General features: G+C 39.1%; 1 protein-coding gene across 1 annotated transcript in view; it reads right to left on the bottom strand.

Moving 5' to 3' along the window:
• The window catches only part of BMPR1B (bone morphogenetic protein receptor type 1B), a 174,623-nt gene extending 159,089 nt beyond the window's left edge, over positions 1 to 15,534 (bottom strand). Inside the window, exon 1 of the mRNA XM_040966511.1 lies at positions 15,331 to 15,534. The gene's annotated coding sequence lies outside the window, so the exon portion shown is untranslated. The remainder of the gene's footprint in view (positions 1 to 15,330) is intronic.
• Between the last annotated feature and the right edge of the window lie 363 nt (positions 15,535 to 15,897).

Below are 15,897 nucleotides of genomic sequence, written 5' to 3'. Positions count from 1 at the left end.
TGATAATCAAATACAACTAAGCATCCTATGTTCAAACTTCTACTATGACTTACTCTAGTAGAACCATGTTTTTGCTGTACATTAGAACTTCACTGTTAGTTAATGATTCCCTTAGAAAAGCTGCAGTGAATTTTGTGATTACTCAATTTTCATTGTCAGACGTTAAGTGGATGGCCAAAAGAATGGGATGCATTCTTAGGTACAATAGTTCTTGTGAACTCAGATGACTTCTTCAGGCTCTCTCCCTTCAGTTTCCACCCACTTCTGATCCATGTAGGTGGGCTTCCTGGAACTGGTCCCTGGATAACCCTGGGGAGGCACACTCATGTTTCACAGGTAACAGCTTTCAGGTCCTTGGTTTTCCCAAGTTGCTGCATACCCTGGCTCTCTCTCAAAATCAAGCTGGACAGTGTTGTTCTGAAAGCAAAGGGGAAACAAAAATAATAAGAGGCAGTGAACAGTGCCCAGCCTACGCAGACTAAACATCCGAAGCAGTCAAATATTTTCCAAAGCACACGTGGCCCACATATGTAGTGACAGAAGATAAACTACACTGATGTGGCCAAGAAGAAAGGAGATGTTGGCAGCTGCACTTTTGTCGCTGTAAAAGAAATTTTCACTAGTTATATTCATGAAGTTCAACCATATGGTTCTCGATATCTTAAAAGATTAATTTTATGAATTGCTGGCGCAATCTGTCAATACTTATGCAAAGCTAGATTTTAGAAAGAAATGTAATTTTTCTTCATTTGTGAGAGACAGTTTTCCCCTTTTCTTACAAACACACAAGGTTTCAATAGCTGGCCAGTTAAAACTATTACCATTCATAAATTTTGCATGTCTGAGAATTCAAAACAACTTAAAAACATGTACCACCCACAATCATCATTTGGCTTTGCCAGAAGAAAAATATTAAATGTAGATTACCATTAAATGTTACAACTCGAAATTCACTTAATGTTGAAATAGCAAGATCTGAGAATGGAAAGAAAGATGTTAAATTTTTAACACAAAGGACACTGTATCTCTTTTAATACCTGTATCCATTGTCTACTAACTCTGGAGTTAACCTGGATACAAAGTGCAACAAATGTGTTTTGCAAATGTGGCTACATCTCTCCCATCCCAAATGTTCTCAGGATATGTCTTCTTGGTGGGGAAGAGATGGGAAAAGGTCACTTGTTGATATTCATCTACTTGAAAGGCAGAGTAAACAAGAGAAGGAGAGGATCTTTCACTCCCTGATACCTCCAACAGACAAGCGCAGCAGGTCGAGGCCAGGAGACCCGACAGCACTGGGTGAGAGAAGCCCAAGCAGCTGAGGCATCATCACCTGCTGTCTCCCAGCATGCCTTAGTAGAAAGCTACATCAGAAGCACAGGAGCTGCAATTCAGCACGGGACGTTGGCACTGAGGTACTGGTTTAACATGATGCAGCACAGCACCGGAAAATACAGTGTGTCTTTGAAACCATGCCTATTAACAGGTGACAATTCTTTCTCCTTGACTCTGGGTGAGCTTATGACTATGGCAACCACGACAGGTAAATTCCAAGACTATGTCATAAAACTTAATGCAAGTCCCACCCTACTTATCAGATTATGTGTTCTTGAAATGTTAGCGCTTGACCAGTCTGACTATTCACTGAAACACTGCACTGAGGAAAAGCCAAACTACCCAAAAAGAAAAAAAGAGAGAATACTTGAGACTCCATGAGTAAAAACATGTCTGGCAGGCAATAGCTGCTTTCACTTCTCACTGTTCCCCCTCCACTGCTGACTGACTGTCAACAGTGACACTCTCTGACCCTGAGACAGAAACATGATGCTGAGCCCTGACTCACAGCAACCTTGAGATCACAAAATCACTTTTGTTGTTTGAAGCGAGATTTAACTACTTGCTAAAAAAGCAAAGGCAACTGGAATATACTCCGAAAAAACTAAGACACTGTGATTAGAAAATACAGTTCCCTAATTTGATTGTTGCACACATTGAATACATGTATTGAGGCGTCACATGGCACCCAATGTTCAACTATTATGTGTCAATTAAAAGTGAAAATAATTTAAAAAAAAATACAAAACTTTGTTTGGAAATAAAACTATTTTGTATTTCCTGCCCTTGCAGAGAACAAAACCGTCTCAAAATAAGAACAAGCTTTGGGGTACAAGGTTGGAGAGACAGGAAATGGTGCTGTGGTACAGTGAGATACCCTAATTCCTAGAAAAGCTGACAACAAGTTCAAAGCCAGCTAGTTCACTGTTGTACATTGAAAAGCAACGTAAGATGGCCCAAGCACTTAGACACCTGCTACTCATACGTGAGTCTGAGATGTTGCTGGCTCCTAGCTTTACTGTGGCTGTTACAGCCATCCAGGGCATGAACCATCAGAGGGAGAGGAAAAGGGGCAGAGAGGACAGAATCACTGATACACAGGAGAAACTACACCAGATGGCAGAGGGAGGAGAGGCACAAAGAACTTTCCCAGGGAATGAACTGAACCTTCCTTACAGAAAGGTAACAGGATAGTATGGGTTGTAGAACTGCTATGGAGCATAACAGCCTTTCATGTCGCAACAGCAAGAGCTATACAAATTTCTCACACTTGTCCCACCACTGAACATTGGGTGTGTGAAAGACAGAAAACATATTCCTTTAGTTGAGTAGTGTTCAGAAGGATCTTTTGGTCCAAGCTTTTCAATATCAAAGCAACTTGTCTGCACCTGCATGTGATTTACATGAGAACATCCTAGCCTTCCAGCAATTGCTGTCAGGTAATGAGGCTTGGGGGACAGTCCAGGTGCAATGAGTGTGCCTTGCACGTGTGGGGGACCTGTGAGTGGTTGGGGTCAGAGGAGAAAGTATGGCAGTTACATTTTCCAAACAAGCCTGCAATAATAGCTTCTTAAACTGTAACTCGGACACTCCTAGGACAAAGAGTTATTGTTTCCATCCCTTCATCTTGAGTGTTTGATCAAAATATAAGAAAGCCATCTTATTTCAGAGACAAATTCATAAAAAGCAACACAGCTCTCACCAGGATCACTATTTATTAAATTTATTTATTTTTATTAGAAGGGCAGAGAGAAGGAAAGACAGGGAGAAAGAGAGGAAGAGCTTCCATCTGATGGTTCACTTCCCAAGTGGTCACAATGGCCAGAGCTGAGCCGATCCAAAACCAGAAGCCAGGAGCTTCTTCTGGGTCTCCCACATGGGTGCAGGGTCCCAAGACCCTCTACTGCTTTCCCAGGCCAAAAGTAGGAAGCTGACAAGAAAGAGGAGCAACCGGGACACAAACTGGTGCCCATATGGGATCAAGGAAGCCCAAAGGTTTAATGACATTCTCTAGAAATCTTTAGGTAAAACCATCAAATGAAACCAAAAAGACGTGGAGTGTCACTATTCCATGGTATTAATGGAAATCAAATCAAACAGTTCATTTTTGCTCACTGAACCATCCAAATTTCCAAATGAGATTCTAAAACCCAAAGAACAGACAAGGACATGTGTGAGGCAGAAGGAATGCTACTTTATCCCACAAAAGGCACACACTAGTTCCCGCTGGCAACATGGGAGTGTCTGTGTTTGGTTCCCAACTCTAACTACTGATTCTATCTTTTTGCTCAAGCAAACCCTGGGGAGCTCAAGACAATAAGCTCTGCCCACTCACACTAGAGACCTGGAGTGAGCTTCCTATCCTTGCGTTTATTTTCCAGGCTGATGCAGGCATTTGTTGCAGTGAATTGGCAGACAGCTTTCTCTTGACTCAGTTTCCCTCTCTGCCTCTTGAAGAAAAAAGAAGAAAAAAGAAGAAGAAAAACGATCAGCAATTACCACCATACAATCTTCCAACCCTTTAAACTTTAGTCAAATGTGAAACATTTTTATATTGCTACACTCCTATTTTGTGTAGTACTGAGAGATGTAGCCTGCTGCAGTTATCATGTGACATTAAGGCACATCTCAGATTCACTAGTTACTAAAATGTGCTAAGATTGTGCATCTGAGGCTCAATTAAGTATGGTATAGTTTCTTTTAACAGATGTCATGGATTCACTGAAATACCTAATTAAAGCATCATAAAAAGAAAATAAAGTAGTCATTTGGCGTAGTAGTTAGGTCACCACTGGGCAGGCCCAATTTGATGTTGCAGTTCCAGTTCCGTTCTCCATGCCAGCTTCCTGCACAAGTGCACCTGAGGAGGCAGCAGGTGACAGCTCATTCCCCTTGGGTCCTTGCCAGGCACACTGGAGACCCCAGTGGTGTCCTGCCTCTTGGTTTCCACCTGACCCAGCTGGTCCTGGCTGCCGCAAGCATTTGGAAAGTGAATAGTGGACAGATCTCTTCCTTATCCCCCTCCTTCCTATAAATAATATAAAATAAAAAGCAATGCTAGTTTCTAAAAAGTCATCCTCTAATGATAAAGAAAGTGCAGTGGCTACTGAAATATTTATAATTGAACTTTTAAAAACTCATTATGGCCCGGTGTGGTTGACTAGCAGTTAAAGTCCTTACCTTGCACACACCAGGATACCATATGGGTGTCAACTGTAATTCCTGTAGCCTTGCTTCCCATTAAGCTTTCTGCTTATGGCCTGGGAAAGCAGTTGAGGATGGTCCAAAGCCTTGGGACCCTGCACCCTTGTGAGAGACCCAGAAGAGCTCCTGACTCCTGGCTTTAGGTCAGCGCAGCTCCGACTGTTGTGGTCACTTGAGGAATGAATCAGCCGATGGAAGATGTTCCTCTCTTTAACTCCTCCTCTTTATATTTGTGACTTTGCAATAAAATAAATAAATTTTTTAAAAAATCGCTACTTGAAGAAATTCAACTACCCCGGTCTACAAATATATATTAAGCATCCATGAGGATACTTTAAATAGTTCATGAAAAACAAAATGAAAAGTATGTTTGTAGTACAAATCATTTTGTAATCTAGGCATATGTGAGGTCTTCAAAAAGTTCATGGAAATGTACCTTATAAGGAAACTGCATGGATTTCAGAGTTTGCTACATGAAAATATATTGATCTTTGAATCCGGGTCCTCTCACAGTACTTACACAAACTTTTATAAAGACTAAAGCTACAAAGAGGAACAAAGCAGGAACCTCAGCCAAACAGAGCCTATATATCTGTAAGGAAGACAAATAATCAGTAAGATTCAAACACAAAGGAAATACAGAGCCTGTCAATGAGAAGTACAAAGCAGAAAAAGTAGAAAGAACTCTGCTATATTGATGTCTCTGTCAACAACAGTACAAACTTTTAATCCCACAGCACAGGATATTTTTTATGTAATTAAGAAGTTTGACATAAAGACAAAAAGGGAGGTAGAGGAAGCTTTCTAATGGACTATGAGTTTTCTGCAAATACTATCAAGTATTTGAAGTGAAACCTCAGATGTTGAACAGCCTGAACACCCAATCTACCAGATTAGCAACTGCAAGGTTCTGAACAAGTAAGTGTCACCATATCAGGATGTAACTATAGCGACCAAGAAGTAGAGACAAATCATGTCTGGTCAGAGAAAAGTGCTGGACAAGTCACAAAAAAAGGAGCAGAGAAATGCAGATAGAACATCAAGGAAATCTGGCAGTACAGAGTAGAGTTAGACTCCAAAGAATAGGGGAAAGACTTAAAACCGTGGGAACACAGAGCCAGGACACAAGAATGTATTGGCACCAGTGGTACAACTCATTACTCATGACCTTGAATGATCACTTAGTCCAAACTGGATTCTAACACAGTCTCCATCATTGGAGTCTCTGAGGCCGTGTGCCTGCCAGCTGCCTCAATCTATGAGTTGCCCTTGTTTCAGCACAAGAGGCAAAGCCAAAAGTTTTGAAAAAAAAATGGAGTTGCATTGGGTTTGCTGTTTTTTCAATATACACCCTACATTTCCAATACACACATTTTAGTGACTACAAGAATGACGTCTGATCTTCACTGAAATTCTCATGCACTACCTATTTTCCACAGAACTCAATATATCATTTTCATTTATAACAGTTAAAAGAATGCATGCACACACACACACACACACACGTACACACAGAATTTTCTTAAACATTCCCCTCATTTAAAAGCAATTACTCACCAAGTCTCAGAACTGAGTGTTACAACTTGCTACAGGTAGACATTCAGGGCAACTTCCTCACAAGGCAGCTTGGGGCAACTTCAACTGGAAGTTCTCATCAATTAAATCTTGGGGGAAGGCGGTACTTTCTGAGCAAATAAACTGTAATAAGCCCCTGCAATATTATTAACTAATGATGCCTGGATGGATTTCAAGAAAATCCAAAGATGACCTCTACACCAAAAAAAAAAAAAAAAAGGAAGGAAGGAAAAAAAGAAAGAAAGAACTCCCTGAATGTGAAATTACAAATATACTTTATGCTTGCTGAACTAATGGGAAAAGTAATCCAACTATCAAAATGTTATTACCACTACCGTTATGAATATACTCTCCATGGGAGGTTAAAAAAAAGAAAAATAATTATTCTTCCAGAATGTATGATGTTTCATATTCTCTAATAAATTTCTGGGTGTTGTTTACTTTAAGCTCTTACAGAACTACAAACAGAAAAGAGGGTAATTAAATTGGAAAAAAAAATCTGTCATATGGTAAGCATACTTACAAGTGAAAGTCACCTTCTCTATTATACAAGTTAGTAAGACAATGAAACACAATAACAGGAAGGTATTTTCCAATGAACAGGCCTGATGGCTACAATCATGTAACAACAGAGTAGCGTAGTAACAGCTCTGCCTCTCTTCCATCTGCATGGCTTCACTTCTTTACAAAGATCTCCACTGAAGTAAATCATTATTAAAGAAAATTGTTAAAAGTAGTTTTACTTTTATTTCACAGAGATAAAGAGTTCACTGATGGTCTGAAAATGTCTTTTTCTTGAGTAAAAATGTAAGGAAATTTGCCCTTAATTCTACAGCTGTGTTTTTTCTTAAAGAGCCTGAAGAGAATACAGCTTTTAAGGTATTCTGTCATGGACTCCTATCTCCTTCCTACATATATGCACTTTACTGTGTAAAAATAGCTCCATCACTTGGCTTTCCTGCATCACCCTGTCATCTCCCAAGATAAAACAATCATTTCAGTGACAGGCTAAGGTTTCTTCAAGGCCCTCAGTCCCTCCATGGGAACTTCCAGAATCTTGTCTTTACTTACTCCATATCACATCTTAGAGAACAGCTGCTCGTGCTCATGGAAGTTTTCCCTTATAAACCTACCATATCAAATACCTGTCAACAATTTCATATAATCAAAAGTTTGTCATCAAACTTGAGGTTTTCAGCACTTACATTACTTTAAATTAAAGCTAACAAAATGCAAATTTTTTCAAGCACAAAAGTAATAAACTCTACTGACAGCATTTGTAGAACCCCTCTCTCTCTCTCTATATATATATACTCATGTATATTTACATTTATATCAAAAGTTCTGGAATTACACAATTACTAGATTTTCTAAATAATGCAGTATAAAGAGTTTATTATTTAAAGAATACGCATTGTATAACGGACTGGTCAATGAAAAGTTTGTAACTGTACATTTCTATTATTTGTCTATAATACATTACAGGTTGAATAAGTAACCATATTTCTGTAATCCTTACAGCAAAAAGTGTATGCAATGCCTTGTTTCTTAGGCACTTAAGTGTTCTTCTAAAATTGAGCTATCATTCACTGAAATTATTCCTGATGGTATTTTTATTTCTGGAGTATATTTTTTATTCTCATAATTTATCTGAGAAACATAATTATGTTTATATATTTAATCAGCATTTTGAAATCTAAATATTTGTAAGTCAGTTATTTGAGAAGAATTCTCACTTTTCTTTAGGTAGATTTGAAGCTAAAATTAGCTTTAACATGTGTTCTCAAGCAACATATTCCCAGAACAAGAAAAATTACCAAGACTGTAAATCAGAAACAACACCGCACTAGCTATCCAACAAGCTAGTGTTATTGCCACTTAACATGTGGTGAGAAAGATACTGCAGCATGGCATATATCAACTTTCATCCCATTTCAAAAGTCAATATTTAAACTAAGAGAGTCCAAAGCCAAGACTTTGGGTTGAGGGATTCACCTTCTCTTCTACAACTGTGTGGTCGTATGTTCATTTTCTCTAAGTGCTTTGCTGGCTAATGATTTCCCTCTGTGCCAATGAACTCTCTGCCCAGGGTTTCTTTGTCTTTTTCCAATTTCACAAATGTTCTATTGTTGAAACACAGTTGTTGCAAAGGCTGATCCATACCCTGTAGTGTCTTAAGATGTGTTTTCCATATCAATGCTCTCACCCATATATGCAAACATGAAAATACATAGACACACACACACACACTTACTCTTTCATCCTAAAATCAAAATGCATGTCCTTTGAAATTCATTCATCAGGAAGAGTGACTCTTTAGTCATAAGCAGATAAATCTAAAAGAATAACAAAAAAAGGAGTACCATAAAATTTGAACAGCCTTAGCCAAAGTCACTATTCATGTTCTTTCAAATTTCTTTTCATGTTTTTCATGGAAAAAGTAGTGCTTAGTGAAAGAAAGAGATCCTAACTGTGTGACTTCAACCTGAAATATCTTACATTAACCAGGCCATGAAGCAAATGGATTTGCACAAACTCTCTTACACATAGATTATTTTTTCTTCTCCTGCCCAAAAGTAATTTGCCCCAGATTTTTTTCAGCAGTTCTGATACAACAAAAACATATAACCTGAGTGAAGCATCTATGATGTGTGACCCTTTTGATAAACATTATCTCAATTAATTGTCACAAGTAAGGATGCTCTTCATTTATAGTGCATGTAGTTAAACTACAGTCCATGACATTGGCACCTAACTTTAGAACAACAGGTTATGTACTGGTTGTTCCAGTTCTGACACAGCTCCTTGCAAATGCACAGGAAGGTACGGGAGACCTAGACAGAGTTCCAGGCTCCTGGCTTCACCTTGGCCCAGCCCCAGGCTTTGTACTCATTTGGGGAATGAACCAGCAGGATCTCTTGCTTTCCCTCCTGTTACTTGGCCTTTCAAATAAATAACGCATGTCTTTTTTTTTTTAACGAAATAAATAAGTCAGAGCAGCTTTAATTCGATTAGACAAGCAGAACTGATTCAAATCCAGATGATTCCAAAAGCAGTTCACTCTTGCTCTTACCTTTCATCTAACTTGAAATGGACCAAGAAGCATTAGTACAAACTCATTTAAACTGAATTATACAAAACTTGAGAATGAATTTTCAACTGACTAATCAATAAGAAAACAGTACACAGGAGGTACATGGACTGTAAGATGAGATCTCTGCAGTTAAGCATTAACACTGAGGTAATCAAGAAAAGCCACTCAACTGTGCAAAGGCAGTCCCTGCCAGCCACAGACACGATGTAAACAAATGAGTGTGACTGCATTCCAACAGAGCTGTGCATGTGTGTGCGTGTGTTTCCAAAGCACATGCTATAAGGCTAGATCAGCTTGCAGGGCATATTTTGCTGTCAGGCTCATCTAGCTGGGAAGAGAAGATTGATTAGTCATTAACATCCTCAAGTACAAGCAAGTGAGAACCTAAGCAACAAGTCAAAGCAAAGTTTTCACTCACTCTAAGCCAATTCGCCGATAACAGGTGCGACAGTGCATCTACCCAATGCTGAAAGGCCCAGGCTCCTCTACACTTTACTTCACCATCCATGACTGGTGCTGTGACTGGCAGCACTTGGTGCAAAGCACCTACCTGAACTCCAGCCATCGGAATAGCATCCCAGAAAGCAGGAAAGAAGGGCCCAAAAGGGCATCGCCCTTTGCCTTAAGGATGGTTCTGCAACTCATGCTCATGAACTTTTTCCCTTGGCTAGCTGCCTACCGCAGTACTGAAGCTAAAAGCATCACACTTGGCGTCTCAATGCCAGTCTCAATGTCTTGAGCAGTAATCATTCTCACCAAACCAAAAAAGTGTTTTTGTACACCTCTTGATTGTTGCCCTGTGTAAAATTTCTTACTGGCGAAAAGATACTGCATAAACTGTTTTCCTTCTGTCTGTGGCAATAAAACTATACAACATTATAAACATTTTCCATGTTTAACTCCAAGATATTTGGTTTTCTGGCTAGGAACAGTAGAGCTTTTGTTTTTCAAATTAAAGCAGGGCCTTAGACCTAATTTGCCACAGAATATCAATTTTTTTTCCTGCTGTTATACATTACTACAATCTACTCCAAAACCATGTGGCTATATAGGAAACTGACCTCACCATCACTGAATTGTCACCAAAAATGGTTCTTCATTTTTAAGAGTAGGAACAACCAGAATGATCAAAGATAGAGATCTCAAAGAGTCTGGGATCATGGCAGACTTCCACTGAAATTACATGTAAGTAATTTGTTACGTGTAAGTGTAACAACACTCACTACCACAGCCGTAAGAGACAACAGGCCTCTTACAACTGGCAATACAGATGGAACACTCCCTTTTTGTTGAGATAAAATCTTAAAGCGGGACTTGTACCTAAAACTAACATTTTTAAACATGAACATGGACCAGGTTATTCGGTTTCATAGTTAAGAAGAAGCTACTGCCCCAGCACCGGCTGGCACAGCCCACATTGACAAATCTGAGTTTAGTACCTGCCTCTGATTCCCAACTCCAGTTTCCTGCCATTACAGACCCCAGGAGACAGTGGTGCCGGCTGAAGTAACTGGGTTCCTGCCACCTGTGCGGGATACCTAGAATGAGTTCCCACTCCCCAACGTCATCCCCAGCCCAGCCCAGCTCAGCTCTGACCTTCCTAAAAACTTGGAAAAATCACTAGAAGACAGACCTTCAGTGTACACGTGTATGCATACCTATGTCGCTCCTTTTCTCTCTCAAAAAAGTTATAATAATTATGGAAAATCACAAAGAATCCAGTTTTTAAAAAGAAATGGAAATTAACACTCCAGATCATTCTAGTAAATTTAGGTTAAATGAGTTGTTCCTTAGAATCACCCACTAATTCAATTTATAGTGACATCAACTCCCAGCTTAAACAACAAATCAAAGATTATTAAGCTTTTACTTTAACATCAAAAAACATGTAGACAATTAACATTTAAATCTTTGAAAATTAATTTTATATGACCTTTCACATTGACCTTTCAATTTTTCACTTTTAAGGGGATTTCAAAAAAATGAACAGTGCACCCGTAATTTCTCTCTACCGTAGATTTTGTTTCAGATATATCTCAACCCACATAACATTTTTATTACCTGACATTTTAATCAAAGATCAAAAAACTTCACTGGCCAATGCATTTCCAAAACTCTGTGAAGTAAATTAACTTTATGAAACAGAACCCAACTACATATTTTGTAATGAAATTTTATATTACATTTCAAGAAAGAATGCTGTCCTTATAAAGATAGCCAATGTGGCCCAGACAATAATAATGGTAAAAATATTTAGAAAAAAAATGTGGTGGAAGTAAGAAATATTTTTACAATCAAAGAAAACCGTTCAAACTCCACAAGTGTCTGTCACAAGGATTAATCCCATGTCCAACCCAACTGCGCTTGGCAGGTTCTGACTCCTAGCAGTGTCCTCATAGAAAGGCCAACAAGTTGAAGAAACTGTGTCAACAGGGTGTTGCAGAGCCCAGCCACCTAGCCACTGTCACAGGTGACCAAAGAGGCTGTTCAGATGCTTTGAAAGATATTTAATCACATGATGAGCGGCTGCATAATTTTTATATTAAAATTATATTTTTGTACAGTGTTTGTAGAGTAAAAAGAAAATGCTTATGGCACTCCTAAAATTCTTCTGCCATCACTCAATGGTAATCTTTTCCAGCATTGGGAACATGAGAGTTAAAGCTCACCAAACAGCTCCAAAGCCTGGACTACCCACAGACACTTAATCTCTCAAAACCTTTTGAGGATAAAGTGCTTTCCATTCAAATCAAATTTATCGCATTTTTCCACCCATAGGGTGCTTATTGCAAATTCAAGATTTTAAACATAGTTGCTGTCTCATGATCTGCAATCCTTTTGCTTAAACTCACCTTCAGTTAAAATCATCCTTGCCACCCAGTTAAAACCGTAATGTTTCTCACGAAATCTTCACCGCTCCAACCTATGCAAAACCCTCTTATTTAAGAACCCAGAGACCCATCTCATGGACACTACCTGTTTTCAATCAATTAACATCTAAGAGCACCCTTACAATAAGCAATGAGCTCATTTAAATACTGATGGGCTGAACTCTGCTCTCTTCAACCCCAATTCACAATGAGAAGTAAGTACACAGAATATGACAGTATTTACTGATTGTATCTTTGAAAAGGGAAATAATAGGAAGCAGTTAAGGTGAATTAATGGAACAGGACAGCTATCTTCAGAGGACAAGGAGATTTGGGCACACAGTAACACCAAATGGATGACCTATGGGAAGAGGTAACCCATGGGAGGAAGAGGCATCAACAGGGAAGCCCTTTGCAAACCCAGCAGAGAGGCGGCCCTGGAGGAAATCAGAACTGCTGACTCCTTGATCCTAGAGTCTCAGTCTCCATAACTGAGAAAATCACTGCTTCTACTGTCCAGTCCGTGGCCTTCTGTTACAGCAGCCTCAGCAAGGTGATACCCCAGCATGTGCCCACATACTGCAGAGAGCATCTGAAATGTATATTTCATTGAATCTTCCACAAAGCCCATGGGAGGTTTGCTTATTATCTGAGAAAACTGGAGAAAATGACATGATTTATTCAAGTTCTCCCAGATGCACACCTGAACCTCCATCTACCATCCTCTAAATACCACACTGTACCAATCAGAACATTAGGATGATTAGTATAGCTTTTTAGTAGAATGCTGATGGCTGAATATTAGAAACTGCCTATTTTCTTCTACTTTGGTACGTACATCTTTCAAGAATATGTACACTAGCCAGGTTCCAAAATTAATAACAGTTTATTTTATTTTTAATATATTTTCATTTTGAATTTTGAATCATGTGGTACAATTTCGTATAGGCTAGGATTCCCGCCCCCCTCCGCAAACTCCCAATCCTTCACAGGGAATTATAATTCTATTAGTCTTATTTAAGCGTACCCCAACATTGTTGGTACAGACAACGTCAGACAGTCCAGCATCCCATTGTCTACACATGTCCAACAGTTTCATAAAGCTCTGGCTTCAGAAATGCTCAAAAGAAAGTCAGAATCCAGCATTCATACATCTGTCTCGTATACTTAACTTCATAGCAAACATGATTGCCAACTCATAGTAATGTTACTACCATCATTCACCAGAACACAAATGTGACTTTTAAATCATCACTGAGAAAGGTCTGTCTTGAGTCAATAAGGTTTAGTATCACCATCAGTAAGTCAGAATGCTTGTTACACCACAGGATTGATGGCACTTTGCTTCCCTCATGGAAGTTACATGTTGCTTCCACCTTCAGTAAAAAGCTATCACAAGATCACCTGTGATGCATTTCTGCCAAGCACCAAAGAAACCAAACACAGAGGAGGGACAGTCACTGAAAATTATTGGAGGAAGGGTTTACAAGAGAGCCAGTGAACTAGCAAACTTTTTAGACTCATTTTAAAACAGCCCAAAGGCTGCTAAGAAGAGTCCAAAAAAAACAAAAAAAAGTGTCCCAAAGAGTCCCTCCTCACACACTGCAAGGGTGGGGGAACCCCACACAGGAGGCAGACACTATGTATATGGGTATGTCCACACAGGGGAGACCAGTCTCACACTTCATTCTCACACCTCATATATGGCCAGGGAATGCAGGCCTCCTGGGTGAGGCATCAGTTTTCACAGCCATGCTTAAACATGGGATTGTTAACACTAATCCACAGCAAAAGCCATGAATGAGAAGCAGACAGATAGATAAATACTCACACGACACATGGCCCCAATTAGTGGATTAGTGCTTGCCCTATGATTGGTATTTCAGCCAATAGATAAACCGATAACCACAGGAGAATGCAGTACTACCTACTCAGTAACTTGGAAGATTATTCATCAACTTCTAACATAATGCAGCCTGCATCATATTTAGTTATCTCTTAAAAAAAACTGTATTTAAAACAACGTAATCTTCCCTGATGTCACAAGGATACAGCCTATACGTCATTATGAAGAGGTATAGTTTTTACACACAAATCAAAAAGAAACTGAAACAGCCTCTTCAAAGAATGAAAAAAAAAATTACACAACTTTTTTTCTTTAAAGATGAGAAAAAAAATCAAACTCCATTTTCACCAAAGACCTGCCAAAACAAACACACACAAAGAAAACCTACTGATATTATTTGCCAACCAACAATTTGCATTATAAAGTTTGATAAGAGCATGCTAAGTCAAAGATACTAGAAAGCAAAATTCTGGTCCTCACAATCACCCAATTAGACAGAAATTAATACCAGAACTGTACCACTGGAAGTAATTGCAAATTCAGTACTCCTTCCCCCACCCCTCACAGAGATGAGCTTTACCAGTTGTTTTTACTCATACAAAAAAAAAAACAAAGAAAACATTAAAAATTGATGTCCTGACATAAAACACCAAAGCCAGGTTAAAATAGTTTACTACACATTTTGAAACATGAAAATCTTTTATCTTTTTGTATAATTGCTAATAATTGTATTATGTCTTTATGAGGAAGGGGTTATTGCAAAAACAACTTTAATTCACAAAGAATCCTAAAACAGCTGAAAAAATTAAGTCATTAGAGCTGCAACAGGAAAATTACAAAGCCAGACTTATGTATGATGAATGGCACAGGGATTTGCCATAGAGCTACAACGCCTGTTTCCCATGTCAGAGAACCTGGGTTTGAATCTTGGCTTTTCTCTCCATTCCAGGTTCTGTGTAATGCACACAGCAGAGGCAACAAGTAAAGCCTCAAGAAGTCAGGTCCTTACCACCCACACAGGAGAGCTGGATTTAATTTTTGGCTCCTGGATTTGGACTCACTGAGCCCTGGTTAGATCAAGCATTTGAGAAGTGAACCAGCAGACTAGAGAGCGCTCTCTGATTCCCTCATTGCCTTTCAGATAAATAAGAAAAACTAGAATTTCAAATTACTAGATTACAAGGCTTTCATCATGAAGTAAAACTTTCAATCATGACCATACATACATGTTGGCAGTATTAGATTCCTCATTTATAAAATTGGACAACACTCATGGCCTCTTAGATCGTCTGATTTAAATGTGTTAAGTCCTATAAAGACCAGGAACATCCAGCATTGCACACACCGTGTCCTGTGTACTCAGGGCTTTCATTACTACTGTCCATGAGAACAACACAAGCACTTACCCAGCCCACCTCGAGCCGATCAAATGCAACTCGATTCACAGAGCCCCCAACACAAAATTGCTTCTAACTGTGCTCTTCTGAACTTCTGCCTCTGTCAATCCAAACATGCATCCAAAAAACAAGGGTTTCAACTGTTGAGCATATTAATTATGGATAATGAGGTGAAATATTAAATTCTTCAAAGAAGATGTGCTTCAGGACATAGTTGCTGGTGCATTTTCCAGTTCTCACAGCTGAAACTTTCAGAAAAGCAACTTACTGAGAACATGAGACAGGATGTGGGTCATCTTCAGGAAACACAAGTTACCAGCAAGGCAGGAGCAGGGAGTTGTATAATCTCAGAACACCATAAACATGTAGCTGGTGAGGGGAAGACGTGAGTTATAATCCCTGTAATTTGGGCTAACATGTCCACACTGTATACAACTGCCTGTCCTGTGGAATCATTCAGTCCTACAGAGGCCTGGAATCAAGTGCATCCACTATCACAATCCCTGTGAATGGAGTCCCCATGAAGCATGGTCAAGAGGTGAAACCCAATCACTCTCATTCTTTTCACTCAGCCAT

This window comes from Ochotona curzoniae, unplaced genomic scaffold (genome assembly GCF_017591425.1).
Source record: "Ochotona curzoniae isolate NIBS_2020 unplaced genomic scaffold, NIBS_Ocur_1.0 scaffold_4506, whole genome shotgun sequence".
Classification (NCBI taxonomy): domain Eukaryota; kingdom Metazoa; phylum Chordata; class Mammalia; order Lagomorpha; family Ochotonidae; genus Ochotona; species Ochotona curzoniae.
This window is presented reverse-complemented; position numbering and strand designations above follow the sequence as displayed.